Source organism: Nicotiana attenuata, unplaced genomic scaffold, assembly GCF_001879085.1.
Source record: "Nicotiana attenuata strain UT unplaced genomic scaffold, NIATTr2, whole genome shotgun sequence".
Classification (NCBI taxonomy): Eukaryota; Viridiplantae; Streptophyta; class Magnoliopsida; order Solanales; family Solanaceae; genus Nicotiana; species Nicotiana attenuata.
In genome coordinates this window covers 46,954-70,066 of record NW_017673883.1, presented here as the reverse complement: position 1 = coordinate 70,066, position 23,113 = coordinate 46,954, and positions in this window count along the sequence as shown.

The following is a 23,113-nucleotide window of genomic DNA, read 5'->3' as shown; positions in this document are numbered from 1 at the left end:
AAAACAAGTATACCATGCTCTAGAAGCTTGTTTCAATCCATAAATGGATTTCTTTAATTTACACAACATGTGCTCATTGACACTTTTTATGAAACCAACTGGTTGTGCCATATAGATGCACTCATCAAGATTTCCATTAAGAAAAGCTGTCTTGACATCCATCATAAGAGAATCCTAATGGATTTAAGCATGGCTACTGGCGAAAAGATTTCCTCATAATCAATCCCTTCTTTTTTAGTAAACCCTTTTGCAACAAGCCTAGCTTTAAAAGTTTGCACTTTTCTATCTACTTCTCTCTTTTTCTTATAGATCCATCTACAACCAATGGGGTTGACTCCAGTAGGTGGTTCTACAAGACCCCAGACATGATTGGAGTACATGGACTCCATTTCAGATTTCATAGCAACAACCCATTTATCGGCATCTGTATCCTATAGTGCTTCGTCGTAATTAATAGGTTCTGTATTAGGATCTTCAGGGATTCTATTATAAGATTCTCCCAAGAGCGCAAACTGGAGAGGTTTTCTAATAATTCTCCCAGTACGACTAGTCACTACAGTTGCAGTCTAATTTTGTTGTTGAATCACAATATCATTTTCTGGAACTGAAGCCTCAATGTTATCCTCCACAACTTGCGATGCTGAGATATCATTAACTTCTTCCTGTAGTGCAGGCTACAGAAAATTTTAGTTGCTCAACAATCTGAGGTTGCTCAACATTACTCCCACTACTTTGGGATAGTGAGATGTCAGGCAATTGCTCTTGTGTATTTTGCTGCCTATTGACATTTCTCCCACTACGTTAATGCAGTGGTATATCAATACTGGCTTCCGGGATACGTTCCAGAGATGAGTCATTAGTTACTCCATTACTTAATTCCTGTATAACTAGTTTACTTCTAGGAATATGGTTCATTAAATAGTCCTCTTCTAAAAATCTGGCATTTGTCGTAACAATTACCTTCTTTTCTTTGGGACACTAAAATAAAATGCCTTTAGTTCCTTTTGGATATCCAATAAAGATGCATACTTCTGTCCTCGATTCCAATTTATCTGCTTTCCCTTTCAGCACATGTGCTGGACAACCCCAAACCTGAATGTGCCGTAAACTTGGCTTGCGCCCAGTCTACAATTCTACCGGAGTTGAAGGTAATGACTTTGAAGGAACCCAATTTAGAATGTAATTTGCAGTTTCTAAAGCATATCCCCAAAAGGAAGAAGGAAAATCGGAATAACTTAACATTGATCTAACCATTTTCATAAGGGCCCTATTTCTTCTTTCTGCCATACCATTGTGTTGTCGTGTTCCTGGAACAGATAATTGAGATGTAATTCCACAATTTGATAATTATTTAATGATTCCACAGAGAGGTATTCACCACCACGATCAGATCGCAATGTTTTGATATATTTATCATGTTGTTTCTCTGTTTCCATCTTAAATTCTTTGAATTTATCAAACAATTCAGACTTACGGCGCAACAAATAAATGTATCCATATTTTGAGTAATCATCTGTGAAAGTTACAAAATACTCAAAACCACCTCTTGCTTGTATATTCATAGGGCCACACAAATCAGAGTGAATTAATTCTAACTTATCGCTGGCTTAATTTCTTTTTGAGGGAAAATGTCTCTTGGTCATTTTACCTTCTAAACAGGGTTCGCATGTTGGCAGTGACTCCACTTTGAATGAACTCAAAGATCCATCAGAGACCAATCTCGAAATCCTATTTAGATTTATATGACCTAGATGTAAGTGCCACAAATAAGTTTGGCTCAGTTTAGAAATACGTTTTCTTTTATGTGGCAGATTAATGTTATTTAATTCTTTTGGTTGTTGTAGTACATGAGGAGATATGTCAAGAATAAAAAGGTCATGTACTCTAGCAGCAATGTAGATAAAATGTTTATTAAACCTAATAACAATAGAGTGATTAGCAAATAAACAATATAACCAGCATCAATTATTCTCAAAACCAAAATCAAATTCCGTCTAACAGAAGGTACATAGAGAACATCTTTCAAAACCAAAACTATATCACTACTAAATGAAACTCTAATATCTCCTAATGCTAAGGGTGGTGCTGGCTCGCCATTGGCTTGAAAAACGCAAACTTCATTCTCACTTAGCTGTTGCGTTTCCTGAAACCCCTGCAAAGTAGTGCAGATATGATTAGTGGCTCATGAATCTACACACCAAAATATGGTAGAGACAACCGCTAAACAAGTTTCAACGACATTTAAATTTGAATTACCTTGCTTATTCAACTTTGCCAGATAGGCAGGGCATTGCTTTTTTGTGATACCCAGGTTGCTTGCAATGATAACACTTTCCTTTGGGCTTTTTCACACCAGCCGCACCTCCAGCTGCCAAAACCTTTTGAGCCTTCTTCTTTTTCTTATTGCCTTTCGACTAAGAAACCGAAGCTTTCTCAACATTGAGTGCCACAACTAGATCTTGCTGTTTGATAATAGATTCTGCCGCTTGCAACTCATTCAACAATTTTGCCAGTGACAAATCCATTTTGTTCATATTATAGCTCAAGCGAAATTGTTGAAAATTGTCAGGCAGAGTCTGCAGGACCATCTCAACTTGAGATTCCTCATCAATTACAGTTCCAAGGACCTCCAGTTCATTCAGAAGACTCATCATCTTTAGAACATGGTCCCTGACCGATGATCCTTCAGCCATCTTGGTGTTCAAAAGGGCTTTCATGGCTGTCTGCTTAGCCGCACGATTTTGCTCACCGAACATCTCTTTGAGACTTTCGAGCATGTCATAAGCAGACCTCATAGACTGATGCTGATGTTGCAAAACATTCGCCATAGAGGAAATAATGTAACATCGTGCCATCTCATCAGCCTTGACCCATTTATCATAGGACTTAACCTGATCATCAGTAGCATTTTCAGGTTTTTCTAGGCACTCCTCAGTGATTACAAATTTGTAACCTTCAGCAGTTAGGACAATATCAAGGTTCCTTTTTCAGTCAACATAATTCGGTCCTTCTAACTTGTTTTGGTTCAAAATTGAGGTAAGTGGGTTGAATGAAGACATGGTTAATCTGAAAGATATTCACATTAAATAGATCATTAGTTTTGTATTTAGAATAATTAAATTCAAAACAGCACATTACACATATAACCATGCTCATTGAATAGTTAGATTCGTTAGGGAAACTAATTATTCCTGCAAAATATATGAGTTATGTAAGATATTTACCCCATAAATTAAAACAGGACCAACTCAGATGGAGAGTAAAATGTTAATTTAAGATAGGCAAATATCACTTTTATAAACTCTAGTTTCATTGAATCAATATATAACTCAGTTGGAGAGTTAATACAAGTAACCAAATAACTAGAGGCAAAACAACAGTAATCATCTATAATGAACTTATCCGATGTGGAAGAAGACCTAAGTTAACATATAGATTCATTATATTACTGTAAAACATGATTGGAAACCATGGAAATTGAACCCTACCATCACTGTTTTCTAAAATAATTTTTTTTTATTAAAAAAGAATTTCCAAAAAATAGAAAAATGGCCAAAACCCCATCTAAACGACCCCGAATGCCCAAAAAATGACGTACGTCATGAGCGGAGACGATGAGTATTACTCACTGGGTCGTTTCCGATAAACCTACCAAATTTGAGGTCAATCGGAGTTCGACAGAATTTCAGAATGCCAAATTCATGACCTAATTGTAGAATTCTATTTTTGGCGTTTTTAAGGGTTTTAATTATTTTGGCTCGTTCAAATCACATAATATACTAATGTATGTTGATTCATGATTTCAGAACTCAAAATAATATTTTTATTATTATTTAATAAAAACTGTGTTCGAACAGAATTGTAAAAAAATAGAATGTTTTTCACCCGTTCAAAATGCCACTGTTCATAATTCCGTATATTAATTCATAACTTCAGAATTAATAGCATTCAAAACAGCCACGTTTTTATTAAAACAACACTGTTAATTCATAATTTCAGAATTAATAGTACTTTTCTTGAAAACAGTCACGTTTTAAAAAAAACACTGTTATTCAACAAAAAATATTATTAAACAGATTGTCATTAAATATAACACCACTGTTATGCATATGCATATTAATCCATAATATCATAATTAAAATACTAATAAAAACAATCACGTTTTTGACATAGAATAATAATACCAAACATGCATCATTAAACAACACATTTTACTATTACTCTATTCATGCTATATTACATTATCTACTTAGATGTAAGACGACGTCTGATACCAATTGTTAGAACATGCGCACTGCAACAAGAATACAATGCAGACATCAAATACATGTAAACTAGACAATGCTATAATTACTAGATTAGAAGCACTAACCTCTTGAAATCGTGGCACAAATCCTCCACACAGCAAGAATCCAAGGCAGCAATCTTCTGCTATGGTCCTAGTAAGACCTTGGACGAGTTTTCTTTGAGTGGGCAAGAACAATACAACTCTAAAAAGTGAGTTATTGGGTGAAAAAAATTCTTCCTTTAAGTAGATACGTTTTTAGCCAAAAATATGGCTCCAAAAACGTGTAGGATATTCTACTTGTGAAAGTAGAATCCTACTCTAACTCTACTAGATGACTTTTCTCCCAAGTCACTTTTTACCCAAGTCAGTCCAGGTTTTTACTAGGTATAGCAGGGACCACATAAATAATAAGAGGCTACTAATTATAATATTAATTCGAAATTTGCATGAATTAATTCTTATTATAATTAATTGCAGTTTATTCCACTAAAGTACTGTAAGTCAACTCCTAAATATTAATTTCGAAAATTCACTAACACTTATTTTAACTCCCCATGTTAAGATCACAAATTTAATTAAATTAAATCACTGAAAATTTAATTTAATCAACTAACTAAATCCTTTATAATTCCGCTTAAACTATTTCATGTGACGGATGCAAAATTCACCGGCCGGGTTTTCACATGAAAACTGATAAGCTTACATAAAGAGGTATCATCAAACTCAAAACCGAGTCATGGATTCTATCAACTAATTATCATTTCATAAATATTATTCGTTATTGTCCAATCTATTAGGTACATACTAACTCTGAATAGAGTTCTACCTTTTGATAAATCAAAACAATAAACAAATCACATTAATCAGAATAATTATATCAAGATTAGGAGTATAAGCTCATTTAATGAATTTAGAGAAAATGTTTCATATATATATATATATACACACTATAATCTAGCACAAGAAGTCGGAATAAAATCACTCCCATAATCAAGACAAGTTATACTATAATCTTGTGCTACAATCATCAATGATAGGTTACAAGTACCTTGTTTTACGTTTTGATGATCTAACAAACTTACTATCAAGAACCAGATAAGGAACCTGTTACACATTCTCAAGACCCTAAGATCGAAAGGTTCTAGTTTTGGATATGGCTCAACTCTTCAGAGTCGAAGGAACAACTGAGGGAAGAGGTCGCTACCAGCTCCCGAGGTAACTCTACGAAGTCAACTCTCGAGATGGAAAAGTTGATGTATGCACACGCTACAGTAGAGGAACAATGCAGTAGTCAACTTTTTTTGGAAGGCTTTTTACCTACCTTGCTTACATCATTGTAAGTGATGTCACACATGTATTATTAACATCAAGGAAGGTAAAACAAAGTGACTTGAACACTTAGAGAATTTACTCAAGCTCTCTTACGTGATTGATCATCCAGTAAGCAATTCTTAAGTGCATCAAGAACAAAGAACAACACGACTACGGACCAGTTCCCATATCAAGTTACTGTATGTACTTAGTTGAGTTGTAACTTTGTAATAGTTCTTCAAGTGTAATTCCTACTTATCTTGTTTAGAAGTATTCTGTAGGAAACACTTTGTAAATCTTAAACCCTTGTGTTTGAGTCTTGGCTAGAGTTAGTCGAGTTGTAAAGTCTTTGTAATAGAGTTATTACAAAGTGGCTTGTAATAGTGTATTACAAGTTAGAGAGGGATTAAGAGGTTAATTCCTAGGTTGCATAGTTGTAATCTAAAAGTTGCTCAGTAGTGAAGTTGAAATTCTACAAGGGTAGATCGTGGTTTTTAATCCCGTTGAGTTGGGAATTTTCCATGTAAAATTCCTCTTGTCATTTATTTACATAAGTGTGCATGTGTTCTGTTGAACCTGATAGAGAACCTAGTTCTCTATAGAGTTTGGTGGACCCTTACATTCTATCAATTGGTATCCGAACGAGTTCTTTCTGTCAGGTTAACACCTAGAAAGGATCCTCATGGCTGCTCCTCCAAACTTCGAAGAAGGCCAGTCTACTTACAGACCTCCAAGGTTCAACGGTCAATATTATGGATGGTGGAAGACTAGGATGCACGACTTCATCATGGCAGAACATTCAGAGCTATGGGATGTCATCTATGATGGACCCTTTATTCCTACCAAGAATCTTGGCGACCCAGTTGTAGTCATTCCTAATTAAAGGAAGGAATTCAATGACGCTGATCGAAAGGCCTTAGAAAAGAATTTTCGTGCAAAGAAAATTCTTGTTTGTGGCATCGATCCTGATGAATATAACAGGATATCAACATGTCAACCAGCAAAAAAAATCTGGGAGGCTCTTCAGACAGCTAAGAAGGAACAACACAGGTTAAGCAATGCAAGATAGACATGCTCACAACTGAATACGAGCTCTTTAGAATGAAAGATGATGAATCCATCCAAGATATGCATACTCGGTTCACCTCTATCATTAATGAGCTTCACTCTCTTAGTGAAATTATTCCAAGAAACAAGCTTGTCAGAAAAATCCTCAGTATGCTGCCCAGTTCTTGGGAAAGCAAAGTGAACGCCATTACAGAGGCTAAGGACTTGCAGGATCTAACCGTTGATGAGCTTGTCGGCAATCTAAAAACATATGAAATGAAGAAGAAGAAGAAGGACAGTGAAAGAAGAGAGCCCAAAATAGAGAAGAAGCTGGACCTTAAGACAGACAACAATGGTACAAATGATGAGGATAGTGATATGGCTTACTTGACAAGAAGATTCCAGAAGATGGTTCGCAGGAATGGAGGCATTCTGAAAAGGGGAAGTTCTAGCAAGCCAAAAAATTATGACCTCTGTCATAAATGTGGCAAGCCAGGACACTTCATCAAGGATTGCCCTCTCCTAAATCAAGATCAGTACAAAAACAACTTTGACAAAGCAGCCAAGAGGAACCCGGTTCCTGATAAACGCTTCAATCGAAAAAATGCCGTTGACAACGTTGTAAAGCAAGCTCTTGCTGCATGGGGAGACTCCTCCAGTGAATCTGAAGAAGAAAATGATCATGGTGATAGTTCATTGATGGAAGTGGAAAGTGAAGCAACTGAGTATGATTCAATCTTTTGCCTTGATGGCTCAGTCTGATGATGAGGTAAATTTTCTGGATGTTCAGAGAAATCTGAAATCTTATTCTCCAAAAAAACTCATATCATTGGCAAATGTGTTAATTGATGCTTATCACAGTCTTATAAATAATAAAGATACTTTGACTGTAGAGTTAGGAGATGCAGAACAAACCAAAGATGACCTAGTAATCGCTATAATTGATCTAAGGGAAATAATTGAGAACCTGAAGAAAGATAAGGATGCCTTAGATGAAAAAATTGTAAGTGTAGAACAAGAAATAGATGATCTAATGGTTGTTATGGTAGACCTAAAAGAAACCATTGAGAGTGTAAGTACGGAAAAAGAAGTCTTAATTGAGAGAGTTGCTAGCATTGAGCATGAGAGAGATGACCTACTAGTGGTGGTAGTGGATTTGAAGGAAACAGTTGGGGAACCTAAAATGGAGAGTAGGCCTGAAAATTCTAAAAAAGGAAAGGAAGTTGCAAGCGAGGCACACATTAAGCTTGAAAGTGAGTTAAATTCAGTGAAGTCTAGTCTGTGTGCTGAGCTTGAGAAAAACAAATAACTTCAGGAAGAACTAGGTAGAATGGAGAGTGATCTTGAAAAATCACTCAAGTGGACCTAGTCCTCTGATGCTATCACTGCCATGTACACCAACAATAGGGGAAACAAGCCGGGGATTGGGTTCCAAAGGGAAAAGTTTCCTTACAACCCTCATAGCAAGTACGTTATTGTACCTGACAATTGGCTTTGCACTCACTGCGGTAACACTGGGCACATTAAAGAAAACTGTAAGGCTAGATTTCAGTCACAGCAGAAACAAGAAGTTTTTGCTGAAAAAGTAACTGCTGGTAGAGAACCTGGTCCCTCATATAAAAAACGCATGATGCCTGCTTGGACCAGAAGATCCCTTATTCACCCCTTTCCTCATTATAAGGGACCCAAACTCGTTTGGGTTCCTAAGTCTAACTCCTGATTTTCTTGTGCAGGGAACAGTGAAAGGAAGCAGCCTGCAATGGTATATGGATAGTGGCTGCTCAAAGCATATGACTGGAAGTACAAATGATTTCCTTTCACTTATAGCCCTGCAAGGAGGGAGTGTATCCTTTGGAAATGGCAAGAAAAGATACATTCTGGGAGTTGGAAGGATTGAGAAGTTTCTCACTCACTCAATAGAAAATGTGTACTACGTGAACGGGTTGTAGTACAACTTGCTAAGTGTTTTCCAGATTTGTGACAAGGGAAACAAGGTGGAATTGTGTCAAAAATTTGCACTGTCACAAATTTAGTGATTGGTGAGGTGGTGCTAGTAGCAAAAAGATACAAAAATATCTATGTTGCTAATTTTGAGTCTCTGCAAAATGGTGATCTCAGCTTCCTAAGTGCTGTTGATGATGATGCTGAACTATGGCATCGGAGGTTGGGTCATGAAAGCTTCACGTTGCTGAACATATTGGTCAGGAAGGACCTGGTTCGTGGTCTGCCCAAGTCAAGCTTCAAGGATCACAAAGTATGTGATGCATGTGTATGAGGGAAGCAAGTCAGATCTTCATTCAAGCCCAAAAAGGAAGTCAGTACCTCCAGGCCACTTAATCTTCTTCACATGGATCTATGTGGACCTTTGAGGGTGGCAAGCAGGGGAGGAAAGAAATACATCTTCGTTATAGTAGACGACTACTCCAGATTCACCTGAACTCTGTTTCTCAGAACCAAGGATGAAACCTTTGAAGTGTTTGTTGTCTTCGTCAAAAAGATTCAAGTGAAGATGGGTAATAAAGTAGCATGCATTAGGTCTAATCATGGGACGGAGTTCGACAATGTCAAATTTGATGAGTTCTGCACTGAAAATGGTATCACTCACAATTTTTCAGCTCCAAGAACACCTCAACAAAATGGTGTCGTGGAGAGGAAGAATGGAAATCTTGAAGACACGGCAAAAACAATGTTGATTGGCAGTGGGATCGCAAAGTATTTCTGGGCAGAAGCTGTCAATACTGCTTGCTACTTGGTGAACATGTGCATGATCAGGTCCCTTCTGAACAAGACTCCATATGAACTATTGAATGGAAGAAAGCCCAAGCTGACTCACCTAAGGACTTTTGATTGTAAATGTTTTGTTCTCAACAATGGAAAGGAAGCTCTTGGGACATTCGATGCCAAAAGTGATGACGGAATCTTTCTGGGATACTCATCTCAAAGCAAAGCTTACAAAGTATACAACAAAAGGACTGAATGTGTTGAAGAAAGTATTCATGTGATGTTTGATGAAGCTCACCTCTTCTGTGAGAAGGACAGACGTGTTGACCAAGATGGAGAGCCCTTATCTATTCCAAGTGAAGTGATTGACATGGCAAATGGAAAGGCAGACATGATGAGCCATGTCAAGGAATCCAGTAAAGATGATGCAAATACATCGCCATCCATTGGAGAGGAACCTGGTCCCCCGATTATAATAATTGAAGCTAAAAACAGAGTTGTTGATGAAGACCAAGGTACTCCACTTGCTGAAGTAAGAAGCGCCCAAGAACCTCAGTCAAACATACCTGGGTCCTCTACCAATGAGATTCAGGTATCAAATTAAAAGCATAAAAGCTCATATCCTCTTGACTCAGGAGTTTAAACCAGATCAAAAGCAAGAAACTCACTTACCTTATCAGCCTTTCTTTCCCAAATTGAGCGCAAAAATATCAAAGAAGCATTGAAAGATGCAGAATGGATCACAATTATGCAAGAGGAGCTGCATCAATTTGAAAGGAACAAAGTATGTCACATGGTTCCTCGACCTGCAGATCGAACTATCATAGGAACCAGGTGGGTATTCAGGAACAAACTTGATGAGTTTGGAAATACAACAAGAAACAAATCAAGGATGGTAGTTCAAGGCTACAATCATGAAGAAGGGATTGATTATGATGAAATATTTGCTCCAGTAGCTCGAATGGAAGCCATTAGAATTCTTATTGCCTTTGTATCTCATATGGAGTTCACACTATTCCAAATGGATGTCAAAAGTGCATTTCTAAATGGCTACCTGAAAAAAGAAGCCTATGTCAAGCAGCCTCCTGGGTTTGAGTGTCACGAGCATTTTGAGCATGTGTTCAAACTGGACAAGGCATTGTATGGGTTAAAGCAGGCTCCCCGGGCTTGGTATGAAAGGTTGTCAAAATTCCTTCTAGAAAATGGCTTTACAAGAGGGAAAATTGACAACACTATTTTTCTGAAGAAACGAGGGAGGAACCTACTCATTGTTCAGGTATATGTTGATGATATCATTTTTGGAGCCACGGCTGACTCTCTCTGTGAAGAATTCACAGAACTCATGGGGAGTGAATTCGAGATGAGTATGATGGGAGAATTAAATTTCTTCCTAGGACTTCAAGTGAAGAAATCTCAGAAGGGAACATTGATAAGTCAGCATAAGTACATCAAGCTACTGAAAAGGTTTGACATAGAAGCATCAAAAGTCATCGACACCCTTATTGCCACTGCTACCCGTCTAGACATAGATGAACCTGGTTCCCCTTTAAATCAGACCATGTATAGAGGGATCATAGGGTCACTCCTATATCTCACTGCAAGCAGACCAGACATTGTTTTTAGCGTGGATCTTTTTTGCAAGGTTTCAATCCAATCCAAAGGAATCTCATCTGAAGGCTGCCAAGAGAATATTGAGATATCTCAAAGGAACGAGGACCTGGTTCTATACTATCCCCCAGGGGACAATTTTAATCTTATTATGTATGCTAATACTTATAATGCAGGATATCTGGCGGACAGGAAAAGCACGTCTGGAATGGCACATTTCCTGGGTTCTTGCCTAATCTCATGGGGTATAAGGAAGCAGAACTCAGTGGCACTCTCAACTGCAAAAGCAGAATATGTAGCAGTAGCCTCTTGCTGTGCTCAACTACTGTGGATCAAGCAACAGCTGGAAGACTTTGGAGTGTTCTCATACTGTGTGCCTCTCTTATGTGACAATACAAGCGCACTCAGTATGGACAAAAATCCAGTCCAACATACGAGAACCAAGCACGTTGATGTGCGTCATCACTTCCTTAGAGACAATGTTGAAAATAGGCTCATTTGCATGTTCTGTAGCACAGAAGATTAGATTGTTGATATATTTACCAAAGCCCTGAGCAGAGAACACTTTGAGAAAATCGTCTGGCCTTGGGGTTGATAAAACCCAATTGAGAACCTGGTCCCCCGATGATTGGCTATGAAAGAAATGTTTGGGTAAAATTAGCAAAAAATGTGTTTTCTGGCAAAGTCTAACTCATCTCTATACCGTTACAGGTAGACACGCTTGATGATTACAGAGCAAATAAGCAGTTGAGGCAGTATACGCTGGTAAAAAGGGCTAAGCTAAGAGATGCAAGATTAGTTAGGGCACCTGGTTCTCCTGACACAGGTTAGTAGTTTCTCTGTTGTCTCATGCACAATTTTGAACGGTTAAAACAAATGCCATGTCATCAGCATGTCAGTTTTTAGTCTTGTGTCTTTTGAATACAAATGTCTCACCCATTAATAATTGACCCAACTCCCCAAAAACTGCCGCCCTTTCTAACTGGTCTCTCATCCATCATAAATACATCTATCACTGTCATAGCACACTTCACATCAACACTTCAAACTTGTTTCTTCTTCGTTCTCTCTTTAGTATACCAAATCCTTTCTCCTCTTCTCCCCATGGCTGAAAATCAAATAACTTCTAGTGTTCTAAGCAACACCCCCACTGAGTCCTCACGAGTTGAAACACCAACACTAGACTCCTTTCTCCACACTACTGCTAGCGAAAACCCTAGGACAGAGTCACCCACACATTCCATCTCCTCTCCTACCCAATCGAGTTCTGGTTCTCATAAGATCCGCAAATCCTTGACTCCCACACAATTTGTAGCCCAGAACTCTCCTCCTATTTCGCCAGAAAAAGGGGATGAAAAGAGTACTGCTGACAATGAAGAAAATCAGGAAATCTCAAGTTCTCATATGGAAGAAAGGTCAAAGGTAGATCAAACAGAGGGTTTTGAGAACGTTGACTCAACAAATATTGCTCATGATCCTGTGTCCACATGTAACACTTCTTCCTCTCCTGAGTTTTCCATGGGTATACAAGAGAAAGAAGCAATAGAGAACATGTTGTCCATCGCTAATGAAGGGGTTTTTGTCGAAGGAGATAAGAATGGGTCTGAGACTCAAGGGGAAGAGTCTCAGACTGTTGGAGAGGGTAAAGAACTAGTGCCCATTGAACCATATTCACATGAAGGTGCTACTGGGGAACCTGCTGGAGGAACTGATCCCCCTTCGGAGGATCCAACTCAGGGGTCCTCTCCAGAACCCCAGGTCAGCACTTACCCTGCTCCCTCTCCTCATTTCGATGCTAAGCCTTTGTCTGTGGTTGTGCCTGAGATGAGACCTGTGTCTGAAGAACAAAAGAAGGATAATGATGAGGATTCTGATGATTTGCTGATGCCTAGGCGTAGATCAGTTACCGATGAAGGGACAACTCCTAAGCGACCAACTACAAGATTGCAAAAGAAGGAGGCTCTTGCGTCTGCGCTTAAGAACAGTCAAGCTAAGTCAAAAAGAAGAAATTTAGTGAAAGATGGCAAGGTTGTGAATGAGAAGATAGTGCCTGTGTTGAATGTAGATAAGGAAGAAGCCGAGAACCTAGTTCCTTGACTAGAAAGCTCTTACAGAAGCATGGTCTCCCCAAGCCAAAAAGGGGATCTTCTGTGTCTACTAAAAAGTCTGACTAAGTCTGATGATGCTGTTGGTAGTGAACATGTGGTGAAAGAATTTGTTGATAAGTCCATGGAAGAGTCTGGTGCTGTTGTGATGGAATAATTGGGTGAAAAATCTGTGAAGTCTGATGAAAAAGGGAAGAATGTTCGTAAGTCTACTAAGAGAGAAGTCAAAAGGTTCTTTGGGGTCGCACGTTTTCCCCTGATATTTTGGAGGAGGCTAGTATGAGACAGATGGTTGAGATCTATGAGTTTCAACAGTGGACACATTTATTCATAAATGATGCTCCAAAGGTGTATGAGGAGGAAGTTCAAAGTTTCTATGCCGACTTATTCAAGGTTGAGGATGATCACATCTGTGTGCTGGTGAATGGAGTTGATATGTTAATGGACTCTGCCTTGTTGGGGTCTATTCTTGATGTGTCTGCTGAAGGGCTGTCCAATGTTCAGGGAACCTGTTCGCAAAATTTCAACAATGCAATCTTGAAGGACAGAGCAGTTCAGCAGGGGGAATGAGTCAGAAGAAGGCACTCCTTCCTGTATACCAACTGCTATTTGAGATGGTGAACACGGTATTGCTACCTCGAGCTGAGAGAAGATCTATTACCTCTCGTGCAAACCTATTCCTCATGGAAGCACTAAACAACTTCACTACCATCAATCTAACTGCGATCATGATAGAGCACATGAATAAAGTAGCAGACTTTGAAGATGGTAATCATGGGCTGCCGTATGGGTTCCTTCTCACCAAGGTCTTTGAGCACTTCAAGGTTCCTCTGGGACCAGCTAATGTGGGCACTGTGAGCACGTGATTTTTGCCCTATATGAACTACTCCCACATATTCAAAATAAAATAATTTTTTCATTGTTTGCAATTTCGTGGATTTTTGTAGCATTTTTGGTAATCGGTTGCATTTGTCTGCGCATGTTAATTTTGGTTAAATTATGAAAAATACGAAAAATATATTGCATTTGCATTTAGAACTTAACTTTGCATTTTAGAATTAATTATAATTTAGTTGCTTTACAAAAATGAAAAAATTACAAAAATAGTTTATTTTTGCTTTTTAAATTTTTGTAGTTTTCCCTTCAATTTGGTTTTTAAATTAATTATGGTGATTATTAGTTATAGTAATTTGATTGGGAATTAATTTGGGTTTATTTTTAATTTAAAAGAAATTAGAATAAAAAATGAAAGGAAAAAGAAAAAAAACAAGAGAAGGAAATTCTGTTTGGGCTGTTTTGATTAAAATCCCACAGGCCCAGTTCCACCCCTGACCTGGTCCGCCCCACCTTAAAACCAAACGACGCCGTTTCCTTCGCCCTTGATCTGAGCCGTTGATCCCTGTAAATCCAACGGCTCAGAACTAATCCCTCCCCTATACAAATATGTCCGAACGCATCTCCCCCCCTTTCAGTCATCTCTCTCACTCAACCCTTCAGAGAACAGACCAGTAACCCTAGAAGCCGCCCCCATTTCCACCACCATCCGGTGGCGGCGCCACCCCCAATCCATCCAAATTTCACACCCTAAAACCCTCCCCGTCTCCCCATCCCGAATCTCTAACCCTTTACCCTCGAATCTTGCCAGAACACTTCGAATCTTAGATCCGAATTTGAGCCCTAAAAGTTTGAAACCAGTCCCTGTGGCATGCATCGACCTAAGCTTGCTTTTCTCACGTTCAGAGGACCGCTTCACCACAAAACTGATGCCATTCGTTCTTTCTCGACAGAGAAAAGCGATTGGTATCAATTTCGGGTGAATCAGGATACCAAAAGTTGAGTTCGAGCCTGCTTTGGTGAGTTTCTTCCTTTCTTTTTATTCACCCTTGTGATTCTTTTAGCTTTCTTTCCTCTTCTCTTCTTCTCTTTCTCTCTGATAATTAAACTAAAACTTGAACAGGTTTTTTTAAGATTAGATCTTGCCCGTTCTGTTCCTTTCAGTCTTTCCTTTCCAAGTTCTGTTCTATAATTGGTTTTGTTTGGTCTGTTTGATTCTGTCGTTCTGCTGTTTAATTTCTGATTTCACTTTATTTGTTTAGCCATTTATTTCAACTAGGTTTATATGATAATTTAGTCCTTTAGTTTATGTTTTTAAGTTTTGTGAGTTGTTTAGCCGTCTGCCTATTGCTTGCCATAATGTGCTCGGTTTTGGTTGGATTTATTTTGCCATTTGGGCTTTGAATTTATTTCAGAGTTCATTCCAAATTCGAACTGATTTTTTGAGCCCACTCTTGGTTTCATTCTCGGGTCAACTTGACCCATTGGTTTTCTGAAATAAACAGGGGTGTGGGGGTATTTTAGGAAATTGGTATAGGGAATCTATCAGTAACTGAATAGGAAGCTTCTTAGAAGCTGACCTTGGGACTTGAATGAAAATCTGATATTTGAGCAAAAAAACAAAATTGGCTAAGGAGCTCTAAGCTAAAATGAAAACATTAAAAGGTGCAAAGAGCAAAGTCTGAAAACTTGACTATTGCCCTAATTCCCCTGTATAAAAGACACATTTACTGAATTCTTTAGGGATCAGATTAGAGAGACTGGATAAAAAGCAAAAACGGCTGGAAATATCAAAAATCACTGTTCCATTGAATTTCTTCTGTAATTCTTGAGGTTCTCAATTTCTGAAGCAATTTATGATTCATCTGGGGTCTGAAAATGGTCTGAATTAGAAGTTGTGGCTGATTTCTGTTGCTGTTGGTCTGTTGCTGTTGCGTCCTCTTAGTTTCGGACTAAATTTGTGGTTCATTTTGCTGTTATTCAGGTACCCTTCTGAAACTATGGTTGGAAGTGAGCTTGGTTGAGTTTTTGTGTAAAGGTCTACGAATCAAATTGAAGTTGAATGAAACACAGTAGCTTTTTGTTGCAATTATTGTTGCCTTTGCCATATTCCTCTTCCTGCTTTAGTTTAGCTTGCTTTGAATGTCCCATTCGTATGCAATTAGTGTCAAATGCTGGATTTGAACTCGGCAAGAGTTGACCATGCAGGGGAAGTGACTAATGAGCGGGGTACCTTAGCTTATGCCAGGTTGGGTTCTAGTTAAAGCCGCTAATAGAAAAGCGAAATAACTAGTTATAGTAAGCATGAAAGGGCTAAATTAAATGAAAGATGTTCTTTTTATACAATTTGAATACAAGAGGGTCAAGGGTGCTTTAGATGGAACATGTATTAATTAAGGATTGTGATTTTCAGTTAAATTAGTTGAAACTGTTTGGCTTTCGGATTTATTTTACAACCATGGTTTGAGTGCATGTCAATTCAGACTTTTGTTCTAGCAAATTTGGTTTGGGCTTGTTTATCGTTAATCATGTTCAAGTGTGTTCCTATATAGCTCGAAATTTGTTTCAACACTTGCATAATTTGTTAAGTAGTTCTGCTCTGTCCATGTGTTGAGCTCTTGCATTTTTTAGAAGGAATTTTTCAAACGAATTCGAGTCTGAATTTAGATTTGAGAACCTCCAAATTGGGATCAGTTCATCATGTTTGGTTTTTCCTCTTATTTGGAAAGTTTCGAGTCTGTATAGTCTTGTTAAATGGGCCAGTTTGAAACAAAGGTTGCACGAATTTGCAATCACTGATTTTGACATGTATTAATTTCAGAATGTGTGTCGCATTTGATTCAAGGATTATTAGTATTTATCCAACCCCAAATTCTCTTGAAAGATATAATTTGCTTCAAATAATAGCATCGAATAGTGTATTGGGCTGCCAGCTTTGGCCCAGTTGTGATTATGTTCCCCGCATCGATCTGATTGCCGAGCTGGGTTTCATATTGGGCCCGTTTGTTACCCCCAATGGCCTGCAGTAACGGATGGTCAATTTTGGCTTATGACCGGCCCAAGTTTTTTTTTACAATCAAATGTGGGTTGTTCATTGCTAGCATTAGTTATCAATTTTAGCTTGGCAGTAGTATAAAAATAAGTAGAATCCCAGCTCTTTTAATGTGTAGATAACTAAGCTCCTTTAAATAGTTGAGGTCTGCCACCAAATAAGATTAGATAACCAGTGGCCCTCGATTAATTAATTTCCATCCTTAGAATTCGAGGTGCGCCATTTAGTTGAATTTTCCATGGCCCTCGCAAAGTCAAATGCGTAGTTGCTTTAGGCGCATTATTTTAATAATTTACCTTCCTAAACTCAGGTGTGCATTTATGTGACCCAAATCCAAATCCTAACAATGTTAGATAAAATATGTCAAGAGCCGCGAGTGCATTTATGTGACGTGGTTCAAGACGTATTTTAAATAACGTTGCAATTCTCCAAAAAATAAATAAAAGTGGTTTCAAAGTTAAAATTGAACCATAGGCTAAAACATGTATTAAAATCAGATAATAGGCCAATTATAATAGTTGAGCGACCATGCTAGAACCACGGAACTCAGGAATGCCTAATACCTTATCCCGGGTTAACAGAATTCCTTACCCGGATTTCTGTGTTCGCGAACTGTAAAACAGAGTCAATCTTTTCCTCGATTCGGGATTTGAACTGGTGACTTGGGACACCATAAATCATCCCAAGTGGCGACTCTGAATCTTTAAATAAACAATCCCGTTTTGATTGTCACTTTAAGTTGGAAAAAAACTACCTTATATAACCTTCCGGGGGTGTGGTAAAAAAGCAGGTGTGACAGCTCTGGCGACTCTGCTGGGGACAAGAACCCAGAATCTCTGGTTCTGGGCTCAGAATTCGAGCTTAGATGAATTGTTATATTTGGCTTTATCTATTATCTGATTTTATTACATGCTTGGGCCTAATGTGCTAAATGTTGCTTTTACCGCTTTGATATTATCTGAACTGTATATAAACTGCTACGAAACCCTTCTCTTCTCATCTTCGGGGATGTGCTCGCTGGTCGTAACTCCCTATTCTGTTAGTGTCATACCTTGAAATAAGAAAGAGGCTCGGACAAGTTACTAAGCCGAATGGCCTTTTGGTTCCCGGTACGTAGCCCCCTCCTCGGCTCGAGTTGTCCGTTCGGGTACACAAGTCTAGAATAAATACCCAGGTTTTGAACCTAGAATAACTCAGCCTCATGCCGGATCCCTAGTAGGAACGTTTGTTTGCATCATGTGCATTTGACTTTCGAGACCCAACACAGGGGTTGGGTCTGTCTAGGACAGGTGTACCCGAAATGAAAAGACCATCCTGGTGCATCTTACTTGCTACTTATGCATTTATTTGCTTCGGATTTGCATGTTGACCGGCTTATAGGGGAAAAGTTGAGAAGGAAAGTCAATGGGAAGACTGAGAGAGATAATTGTCTGTTTTTTGAAAAACCAATGTCCAAAATATACTGAAACTCTGCTGAAATTTTGAAAAAAAAAAGAAAAGAAAAGTTTTGTGTTTTTTTTAGAAAAAAAAAAAGAAAAAAAAGTTGGTTTTTGTTTTGTCAAAATTACCCAAACTACGCCAGTTTGATTCTCACCGGATGTGGGATACGTAGGCAACCCCAGTCGGGTCCAACTTCCCTTTTTGAAAAAATAGCCCAAAAAGAAAAAAAATTTATTTTAAATAAGCGGTGATGCCATTCTTGTCTAAAATAGCCGAATGTCCCCAAAAGGACGCCGGAAGGCTGTTTTTGCAAGAACAGCCGCCTTTGGTTTCTTTTCAATTTTTTAGGCCGGTTGGCAAGCACAGCCTGAAAATCTCCCCCCCTCCCCCCGGAAGTGCTGAAAGGCCGTATTTGCAAAGCTGGGTTTTTACTTTTGAAATGAAAATCTGAAAAAAAAGTGTCAGCTTTGTTTTTGAGTCAAATGAATCATGATTTTTGCTTAATCACCCTAATAAATGTGAAGCATGAGCACGAGTCAAAATTTGCCAATAATAGTCATGAACAAAATCCCTTTGGAGCTGTGTAAGTGGTGAGAAGACCTGGGTAAATCAGGGCAAGATAAGGTCAATCTATACTTGGGAGGTCTTACCGGGTTGCTGAAGATCAGGCCTAGAGGGGACATCATAAAGGCGTTGGTTACATTCTGGGACCCGGCCCACAACGTGTTTCATTTCTCAGATCTTGAACTCACCCCAACTTTGGAAGAAATAGCCGGATATATTGGGAGCGTGAAGTTCCTCTGAGACACAAGTATCTGGTTGCACCAAGAGTCGTCGCTGTGCACAGATTCCTAGATTCCTTAAGGATAAGCAGGAGGGTCCACAACCCAGACTTGGCAGCTAGCTTTTCCACTCCGTAGTTTATATATCAGAGATACGGTCACATAGGAGGGTTTAACGATCCAGAAAACAAAATTTGTAGCAAAAGGAATCGCCTCAAATGGGAAGAACACCGGTGCTTTGCTTTTATGGTGGTATTCTTGGGTCTTATGGTGTTTCCTAGGAAAGACGGGAACATCGATATACGGATAGCTGGGATAGTCAGCACTTTGCTTACTCAGGCCAAAAGCACCCTCGCACCCCTGATAGTGTCTGAAATCTTCCGCGCTCTCACAGCCTGCAAAGCCGGGGGAGACTTTTTCGAAGGGTGCAACCTCTTGCTACAGATGTGGATGATTGAACACCTATGTCATCGTCCTCAATACATGAGTTATGGGTCGACAGAGAAGAACTGCATAGAGGAATTTTATACAAGAATTGACGGGTTTAGCCTACCGGAGGGGGTCACAGAATGGATATCACGTCTCCGTTCCACAACTGCAGATCAAATAGAATGGACATTTGGTTGGCTTCCCGTAGATGAGATCATATGCATGCCAGCTACCGGGCCTCATTTCCTCTTGATGGGTCTCCGGAGTATCCAGCCTTATGCCCCATACCGGGTTTCGAGACAGCTGGGGAGATGTCAAATAGTTCCAAAAGATGAAGATCTTAGTGCCCAGGCAGTCGAGATTGGTCCTGATGGTCAGTTTCATGAAGCAGCAGTCCGCCAGATTTGGAGCGAGTGTCAGTATCTGACGGCAAATACCTGTGTGCGTGATCTATCCAAAGGTGAAGTGTCACCAGGGTACCTTGCTTGGTATAAAAGGGAAATTGAGTTTGGAAGGCCGGCCAAAAGACCTCATCTTTAGGAATTTGCTGAGGCGTCACAAGCGCAATGGGATTGGTTGGCCAAAGAAAATGAGTATAGAGCTACCATATGCAAGCTAGAAAAGCAAGTCAAGGACCTCCAATTCGAGAACGGTTTGCATGCCGCGGCGGATGAGGGTGAAAAGAAAAAGCTAGCCAAAGAAAATGAGGCCCTTCGAGCCCAGATTCGAGAAATGAAAATAGCAGCTGAAAATCCCTCCAGAAGGTCAAAGGATGAAAAGCTTATAAAGAACCTTAGGCAGAAGGTGGGCGAGTACGGTTCTGATTTGAACAAAGCAGAGGGTGAACTAGCAAGGGCTCGAATAAAATTGGCTAAGAATGCGGAAGAACGAGAGCACTTGGTTAGACAGTTAAATGAGAAATATGACAATGAGGCTGCGGGGTTGAAGAAAAGGGTCACCATCTTTGAGAACAAAATGATCAAGCAGGCAAAAGACTTTAAGGCGGAAAGGGAACACTGTTATGCAGCGATGGCACAATTAGAAAGAGATCTGCAACAACTTCAAGAACAGAATCATGTAGCTGAACAAACTTTGGAAGCTAGGGCCTAGCAGATTGGGCGTTTGTTGCAAGAAAAGGGTGTCATAAGAGAAAGGGTCAGAAGGATCGCCGACTACATCGCGATGAAGTGCAGTAGATGTGAGGACATGACCAGATCCATGTTTTTCGCCACTGGAATGACCTTTGTTCGCCAGATAATGGAAGATCTCTATCATCTCCAAGGGGATTTGGCGCGTAGGCCCGTGGCGAGACCGAATGATGTACCACGGGCCCCAAGAGTAGTTGAGGCATTAATGTATTCATGATTTTTACTCGAGTCTGTATTTTCGTTGGAGTTTGTTAGTCTGTTTTCGAGTCTATGTTTTCATCTTTCTGTTGGAGTCTTTTAGTTTCCCTTTTGAGTTTGTTAGTTTTTATGATTAAATTTGGTAGGATGAGTCATTGTAATCAAAACTGTGTTTATTTTATGAAAAGTTTGAAAATCCCAAAATGTTTTTACACCTATCCCCAAGAACTACGCTTGGTCTGATTCATGCGGAGTCATGATACGTAGGCAATCCCCATAGGATTCGATCATAACCAAAAGAAAAAAAGAAGAAAAAAGAGGAAAAAAAGAGGGGAAAAACAAGAGAGAAAAAGAAAAGAAAAAGAGAGAGAAAACAAGAAACTGTGGGAAGGAAACAATGGCAAAACCAGAGAGAGAAATGAGAGAATAAAGAACAACAGGAAATCAAGCAAAGAAAGGCATGAGTGAAAAAAAAAGAGAGAAAAAGAAGTTGCAAATGGAAATTAGGGCAAGTCGGGATGACGCAAGCAACCGATCAAATGCATAATAGAAATGGTTAACTGCTTAGGTGCATTGCATCCCGAATATGCGGTTGCCTATCTGTTAAAAGCCCTAACGCTAACGGGATGCCCCCATTTTGTTCCTTTTGATATCATAGCAGAAAGGTGGTTGGTTTGTGGTTCTCGAAGTAGTAACTCCTCTCCACAGCATAAAGTCAAAAGGCAATGGCGGACAACAACAAAATTGGGTTGGTTGATACTGGTGCCAGAAAGTAGTTGGTTGAACAGGACACTGGTTTGGCTGATGAGGTAAGGATGTTGAGACAACACATGATGGACATGTATCAGGCCTGGATGACTGGGAATGCACCACCCCCGCCACCTCCGAGCTTCCTAGATGCTGCCCTTATCCAAACTCCGATCGTAGTGCCGGATGATCCCCCATACTCTCCAGATCCACCCGTTTATCATAGCTCTCCCAACCACCCTAGTAGCTCCATCACTCTTCCTCCAATTACCTCTCCCCAAAATTGCCCTCCTATCATATCCACTATTCCCAATAATGAATACCCACTCAAAGCTCATGATGCCCAATACTACCCCGTAGAGGTTGCCCACAAGGTTCCTGACTCATACAAGAAGAGCCCTCGGGATGAGCCTCATGCTGAACATGAAAAATCACAAGAAGGGCGAGACGAGATATCCAGGAAGCTGAAAAGCATAGAACAGTCCTTAAAGAACAAGCGAGGAATGGGAGACCAGGGTAGCATGGCTTACAAAGAACTGTCTGTGCCCCCTGACGTTCGCCTGCCCGCGGGGTTTAAAGTGCTAAAGTTTTACTTGTATGATGGGTGTGGAGATCCGGTAGCCCATTTGAGGGATTATTGCAGTGAAATGAGAAGTGTTGGCGAGAAAGATGATTTGTTGATGGCGTATTTCAGTGAGAGCTTGACTGGGGCAGCTTTGGAATGGCACAATCGTCAAGATGTCGGTAAGTGGCCTACATTGGGTGACATGACTCAAGATTTTGTTCGATACTTTCAATACAGATCAGGCGTTACCCCAGACCGATCCTCCCTATCTAAAATGGAAAAGAAGCCGGAAGAAAGCTTTAGGGAGTTTGTGCTCAGATGGAGGGAGCAAGCTTCTCGAGTCAGCTCCACGATTGGCGAAGAAGAAATGGTTGAGCTTTTCCTACAAGCCCAGGGGCCCACCTACTTTAGTCATTTGATCCTGGCCTTGGGTAAACCTTTCATTGATGTGTTAAAAATGGGGGAGATGGTAGAAGAGGGAATCAAGTCATGCAAAATCATGAGTTTTTTGGCATTGAAAGATACTACGAAAGACATTCAGAACATCCCAGTAAGTTTGGGTGGAAGAAAGAGAAATAGAAAAGATGATCCGCTGGGCATTCCTGCTCAACATTTTCAGCCTCGACATCGGCCCCATGGATATCCTTGTGCACCAGATGACCCTCCCCAATGCTACTTCTCTCCACAGAAACCCCAAAGTCGTACATCACTTTCCCAGTACCCTGTCCACAATGCACCACCATATGCTCCACACCCACGAGGCCCGCGATGGCCCACACCACTTCCCCAAATGTCTTACCCAACCCCTCAAGCATATCAGCCACCTGCCCACAAAAGG